Raw genomic sequence first — 6,000 nt, 5'->3', positions numbered from 1 at the left:
CTCACAGACATGGAAAACAAACTTATTGTTACCAAAGGGGAAAGTGAGGGAAGGGGGTAAATTGGGAATTTGGAATTAAATTATACACACTACTATGTGTTGGAGAAGACTCTTGAGAGTCCCTTGGACTGCAAGGAGATCCAACCAGTCCATTCTGAAGGAGATCAGCCCTGGGATTTCTTTGGAAGGAATGATGCTAAAGCTGAAACTGCAGTACTTTGGCCACCTCATGCAAAGAGTTGACTCACTGGAAAAGACTCTGATGCTGGGAGGGATTGGGGGCAGGAGGAGAAGGGGACGACAGAGGATGAGATGGCTGGATGGCATCACTGACTCGATGGACGTGAGTCTGAGTGAACTCCGGGAGTTGGTGGTGGACAGGGAGGCCTGGCGTGCTGCAATTCATGGGGTCGCAAAGAGTAGGACACGACTGAGCGACTGAACTGAACTGAGCTGAACTATATATAAAACAGATAATCATCAAGGACCTACTATATTTTGTTCAGTCACTCAGTCATATCTGATCTTTGAGACACCATGGACTACAACACAACAGGCTTCCCTGTCCTTCATTTCCCAGAGCTTGCTCAAACTCAAACCCATTGAGTTAATGATGCCATCCAACCATCTCATCCTCTGTCATCCCCTTCTCCCACCTTCAGTCTTTCCCAGCATCAGGGTCTTTTCCAAAGAGTCAGTTCTTCACATCAGGTGGCCAAAGTATTGGAGTTTCAGCATCAGTCCTTCCAATGAGTATTCAGGATTGATTTCCTTTTGGATTGATTGGTTTGACCTATTTGCAGTCCAAGGGACTCTCAAGAGTCTTCTCCAACACCACAGTCCAAAAGCATCAATTCTTTGGTGCTCAGCTTTCTTCACAGTCCAACTCTCACATCCATACATGACCACTGGAAAAACCATAGCCTTGACTAAATGGACCTTTGTTGGCAAAGTAATGTCTCTGCTTTTTAATATGCTGCCTAGGTTTGTCATAGCTTTTCTTCCAAGGAGCAAGTGTCTTTTAATTTCATGGCTACAATCACCATCTGCAGTGATTTTGGAAACCAAGAAAATAATATTTGGTAATAACTTATAAAAGAAAAGACTCTAAATCACCTTACTATACAGCTGAAATTAACACAACATTGTAAATCAAATATAACCCAACAAAAATTTTTTAAAAGAAAGAAAGCAATTATTACTAAGCCATCAACCTCAACCAAGAGGAATTTTGCTTTAAATGTGAATGATACAGTAAAAAGTTATGAAACATTTAAAAATGAATAAATAAGAAAGATATCCACCCAATACATGTGCAGATCTCTGCTTTGGGGAATCTATGCTTGATGTCCTTATAGACTTTGCTTTCCTTATATTGCTGTGTTTCCCAGCAGTGCCAGAGATCAAATCAACAACATCCACTGGATCATAGAAATAACAAGAGTTCCAGAAAAACATCTACTTCTGCTTTATTGAATACACCAAAGCCATTGACTATGTTGATCACAACAAACTGTGGAAAATTCTTTAAGAGATGGGAATACCAGACCACCTTACCTACCTCCTGAGAAATCTGTATGCAGGTCAAGAAGCAACAGTTAGAACTGGACATGGAACAATAGACAGGTTCCAAATCAGGAAGGGAGTACATCGAGGCTGTATATTGTCACCCTGCTTATTTACCTTATATGCAGAGTACATCATGGGAAATGCCGGGCTGGATGAAGCACAAGCTGAAATCAAGATTGCTGGGAGAAATATCAATAACCTCAGATATGCAGATGATACCACCCTTACGGCAGAAAGAGAAGAACTAAAGAGCCTCTTGATGAAGGTGAAAGAGAAGAGTGAGAACGTTGGCTTGAAACTCAATATTCAGAAAACTAAGGTCATGGCATCTGGTCCCATCACTTCATGGCAAATAGATGGGGAAACAATGGAAAAAGTGACAGAGTTTATTTTATTGGGCTCCAAAATCACTACAGATGGTGACTGCAGCCATGAAATTAAAAGATGCTTGCTTCTTGGAAGAAAAGCTATGACCAACCCAGACAGCATATTAAAAAACAGAGACATTACTTTGCTGACAAAGGTCCATCTAGTCAAGGCTAGGGTTTTTCCAGTAGTCATGTATGGATGTGAGAGTTGAACCATAAAGAAAGCTGAGTGTGGAAGAATTGATGCTTTTGAACTGTAGTGTTGGAGAAGACTCTTCAGAGTCTCTTGGACTGCAAGGAGACCCAGCCAGTGTATTCTAAAGGATATCAGTCCTGAATATTCATTGGAAGGACTGATGCTGAAGCTGAAACTGCACTACTTTGGCCACCTGATGTGAAGAACTGACTCATTGAAAAAGACCCTGATGCTGGGGAAGATTGAAGGTAGGAGGAGAAGGGGAAGACAGAGGATGAGATGGTTGGATGACATCACTGACTCAATGGACATGAGTTTGAGCAAGCTCTGGGAGTTGGTGATGGACAGGGAAGCCTGGCGTGCTACAGTCCATGGGGGCACAAAAAGTCAGACACAACTGGGCAACTGAACTGAACTCCCAGCAGTGACCTACCATACTGTATAGCATTATTCTTAGCTTTCTGTGTATTAGGATGTCTTTGCATCTTAAAGAACCCCTGTGGCTGGGGAGAGTCTGCCCTCTCAGGGCGGCCAGCATTAAGAGACAGGAAAGGGTACAGCTGGGAGCAGGCCTCTGAGAAGCAAAGTAAGCAATCCAAAGCCCATGTCCCTAGGAGCCCCAGGAGGCAATAGTGCTGTGTCTCCATCATCCCAGGGCAGGTACCAAGCAACTAGACACACCCCGATAGCCCAAAGCCACCAAAGTTTGAATAAGCTAGCCATTCCTAACCTATTTTTTCTGCCTGCCTTGCCTTTCCTCAGGAAACCTTGGTAAAGGTCCCAGCATAATGCCCCTCCTGACCCCGGTCATCCGCCTCCTGACCACCCAGTGTCTCTGCCACTTGGCCCGAGACATGCGTGCCTCCTGCCTCAAGACCTCGGTTCTCCTGAGCTCTGTTCCCCTGCTCCTGTGGCCACACTGACCGACCACCTCACTGTAAAACTACAGACAAGTGCTGATAACAGACGTATGTAAAATTCCCTAAGCGAGGGTATTTGTATAATTGGAGATCCCATTTTTCTGTCTGTCACTATGGTGCCCACTCCTCGGAATGCTCAACCCCAGGCGTCGTGCACTCACGAAATCTCACATTCACATGAAAGACGCATCATCTCTCTCTGTCTCTCTCTCCCTCACTCCATCTAATGGTCTGCTCTCTGAACCCTAGGAAGTGCTGAAGAAAGGCTGAGATACCAAAACTGCCTCACCAAAAGGCTGAGGAACCAAACACTAAAACTTGCTAAATCACGTCTTAAGATAGTTCAGAGTGCATTCTGAGATGGGTTCCAATCCCCTTGTAGAACATCCTCAGCTCTCAGAAGACCTTCCTACTTAAACTGCAACGTGTGGGGGAACAGAACATCATTCAAGTGTCAGATACCCACCACCTGACAGAGATGACTTTTTATCTCCATCCAGGAATTGAGTTGAAGTATCCTTCCTTATTAGAGACCAACTGTCCTCACTGGGATCTAATTATCCTGTTCATTGGCCAACAAGAGTCCTTTTACTAAAAAAAAAAAAAATTCTCTTTTGCACAAAAATACATGATTTGCTTAATTTAAAAATTCCCAAGCAATATTTTACCGAGTTACCACAAATTGAGTATAAGAGAGCTGTTCCAAGTTTTCCATTCCACTTTAGGAAGGCATGATCTCATCCCCGATGGTACCGCCAACAGCCCCAAACCAGTGAATAATAGTCTCAATCAAAATAACCAATGAATCAAACAAAGTGACCTCAACAAGGAAGTATTTAATTAAGTATCTGTGTTTCCTTGCAACGGAGGGGTGAAGGGATTTGATTTGCTATCAATCACTATGAGGAAAAAGAAATGAGTGGCTAATAACCAAACTGAAAGAAGAAATTTAAGTTTTTTTAATCAACTTATGATGTGTCCTGGGGTCACTAGAAATTCAGCCTCATCTTTTAACATGTAGACAGCTCTGATTGTCAGTTAGTTCAATCACTCAGTTGTATCCAACTCTTTGTGACCCCATGTACTGTGGCACACCAGGCTTCCCTGTCTATCACCAACCCCCAGAGCTTGCTCAAACTCATGTCCATCGAGCCAGTGATGCCATCCAATGATTTTCTCCTCTATCATACCCTTCTCCTCCACCTTCAATCTTCCCCAGCATCAGGGTCTTTTTCAATGAGTCAGTTTTTCACATCAGGTGGCCAAAGTAGTGAAGTTTCAGCTTCAGTCCTTCCAGTGAACATTCAGGACTGATTTCCTTTAGGATGGACTGGTTGGATCTCCTTGCAGTCCAAGGGACTCTCAAGAGCCTTCTCCAACACCAAGGTCCAAAAGCATCAATTCTTCAGCACTCAGCTTTCTTTATGGTCCAACTTTCGCATCCACACATGACTACTGGAAAAATCATAGCTTTAACTAGATGTAATGTCTCTGCTTTTTAATATGCTGTCTAGGTTGGTCATAACTTTTCTTCCAAGGAGCAAGCATCTTTTAATTTCAAGGCTGCAGTCACCATCTGAAGTTGACTTCTGTCACTGTATCCATTGTTTCCCCATCTATTTACCATGAAGTGATAGGATCCGACGCCATGATACTAGTTTGTTGAATGTTCAGTTTTAAGCCAACTTTTTCACTCTCCTCTGTCGCTTTCATCAAGAAGCTCTTTAGTTCTTCTTCACTTTCTACCATAAGGGCAATGTCATCTGCATATCTGAGGTTATAGATGTTTCTCCCACAGTCTTGATTCCAGCTTGTGCTTCATCCAGCCCAGCATTTCCCATGATGTACTCTGCATATAAGTTAAATAAGCAGGGTGACAATATGCAGCCTTGATATACTCCTTTGCCAATTTGGAACTAGTCTGCTGTTCCATGTCCAGTTCTAACTGTTGCTTCTTGACCTGTATACAGATTTCTCAGGAGGCAAGTCAGGTGGTCTGGTATTCCCATCTCTTTGAGAATTTTCCAGAGTTTGTTGTGATGTGATACACACAGTCAAAGGCTTTTCTGTACTCAATAAAGCAGAAGTAGATGTTTTTCTGGAACTCTTGCTTTTTCTATGATCCAACGGATTTTGGCAATTTGATCTCTGGTTCCTCTGCCTCTGCTAAATCCAGCTTGAACATTTGGAAATTCTCGGTTCACATACTATTGAAGCCTGGCTTGGAGAATTTTGAGCATTACTTTACTAGCATGTGAGATGAGTGCAGTTGTGTGGTAGTTTGATCATTCTTTGGCATTGCCTTTCTTTGGGATTGGAATGCAAACTGACCTTTTCCAGCCCTGTGGGCACTGGTGAGTTTTCCAAATTTGCTGGTACATTGAGTGCAGCACTTTCACAGCATCATCTTTCAGGATCTGAAATAGCTCAACTGCAATTCCATCACCTCCACTAGCTTGTTCTTAGTAATGCTTCCTAAAGCCCACTTGACTTCACATTCCAAGATATCTGGCTCTAGGTGAGTGATTACACCATCATGGTTATCTGGGTTATGAAGATCTTCTTTGTATAGTTCTTCTGTGTATTCTTGCCACCTCTTTTTAATATCTTCTGCTTCTGTTAGGTCCATACCACTTCTGTCCTTTATTGTGCCCATCTCTGCATGAAATTTTCCTTGGTATCTCTAATTTTCTTGAGGAGATCTCTAGTCTTTCCCATTCTATTGTTTTCCTCTATTTCCTTGCATTGATTATTTAGGAAGGCTTTTTATCTCTCCTTGCTATTCTTTAGAACTCTGCATTCAAATTGGTATATCTTTCCTTTCTCCTTTGCCTTTCACATCTTTTCTTTTCTCAGCTATTTGTAAGGCCTTGTCAAACAACCATTTTGCCTTTCTGCATTTTCTTTTCTTGGGGATGGTCTTGATCACTGCCTCCTGTACAATGTC

The sequence above is a fragment of the Capra hircus genome, chromosome 14, assembly GCF_001704415.2.
Source record: "Capra hircus breed San Clemente chromosome 14, ASM170441v1, whole genome shotgun sequence".
Taxonomy (NCBI): Eukaryota; Metazoa; Chordata; class Mammalia; order Artiodactyla; family Bovidae; genus Capra; species Capra hircus.
This window is presented reverse-complemented; position numbering follows the sequence as displayed.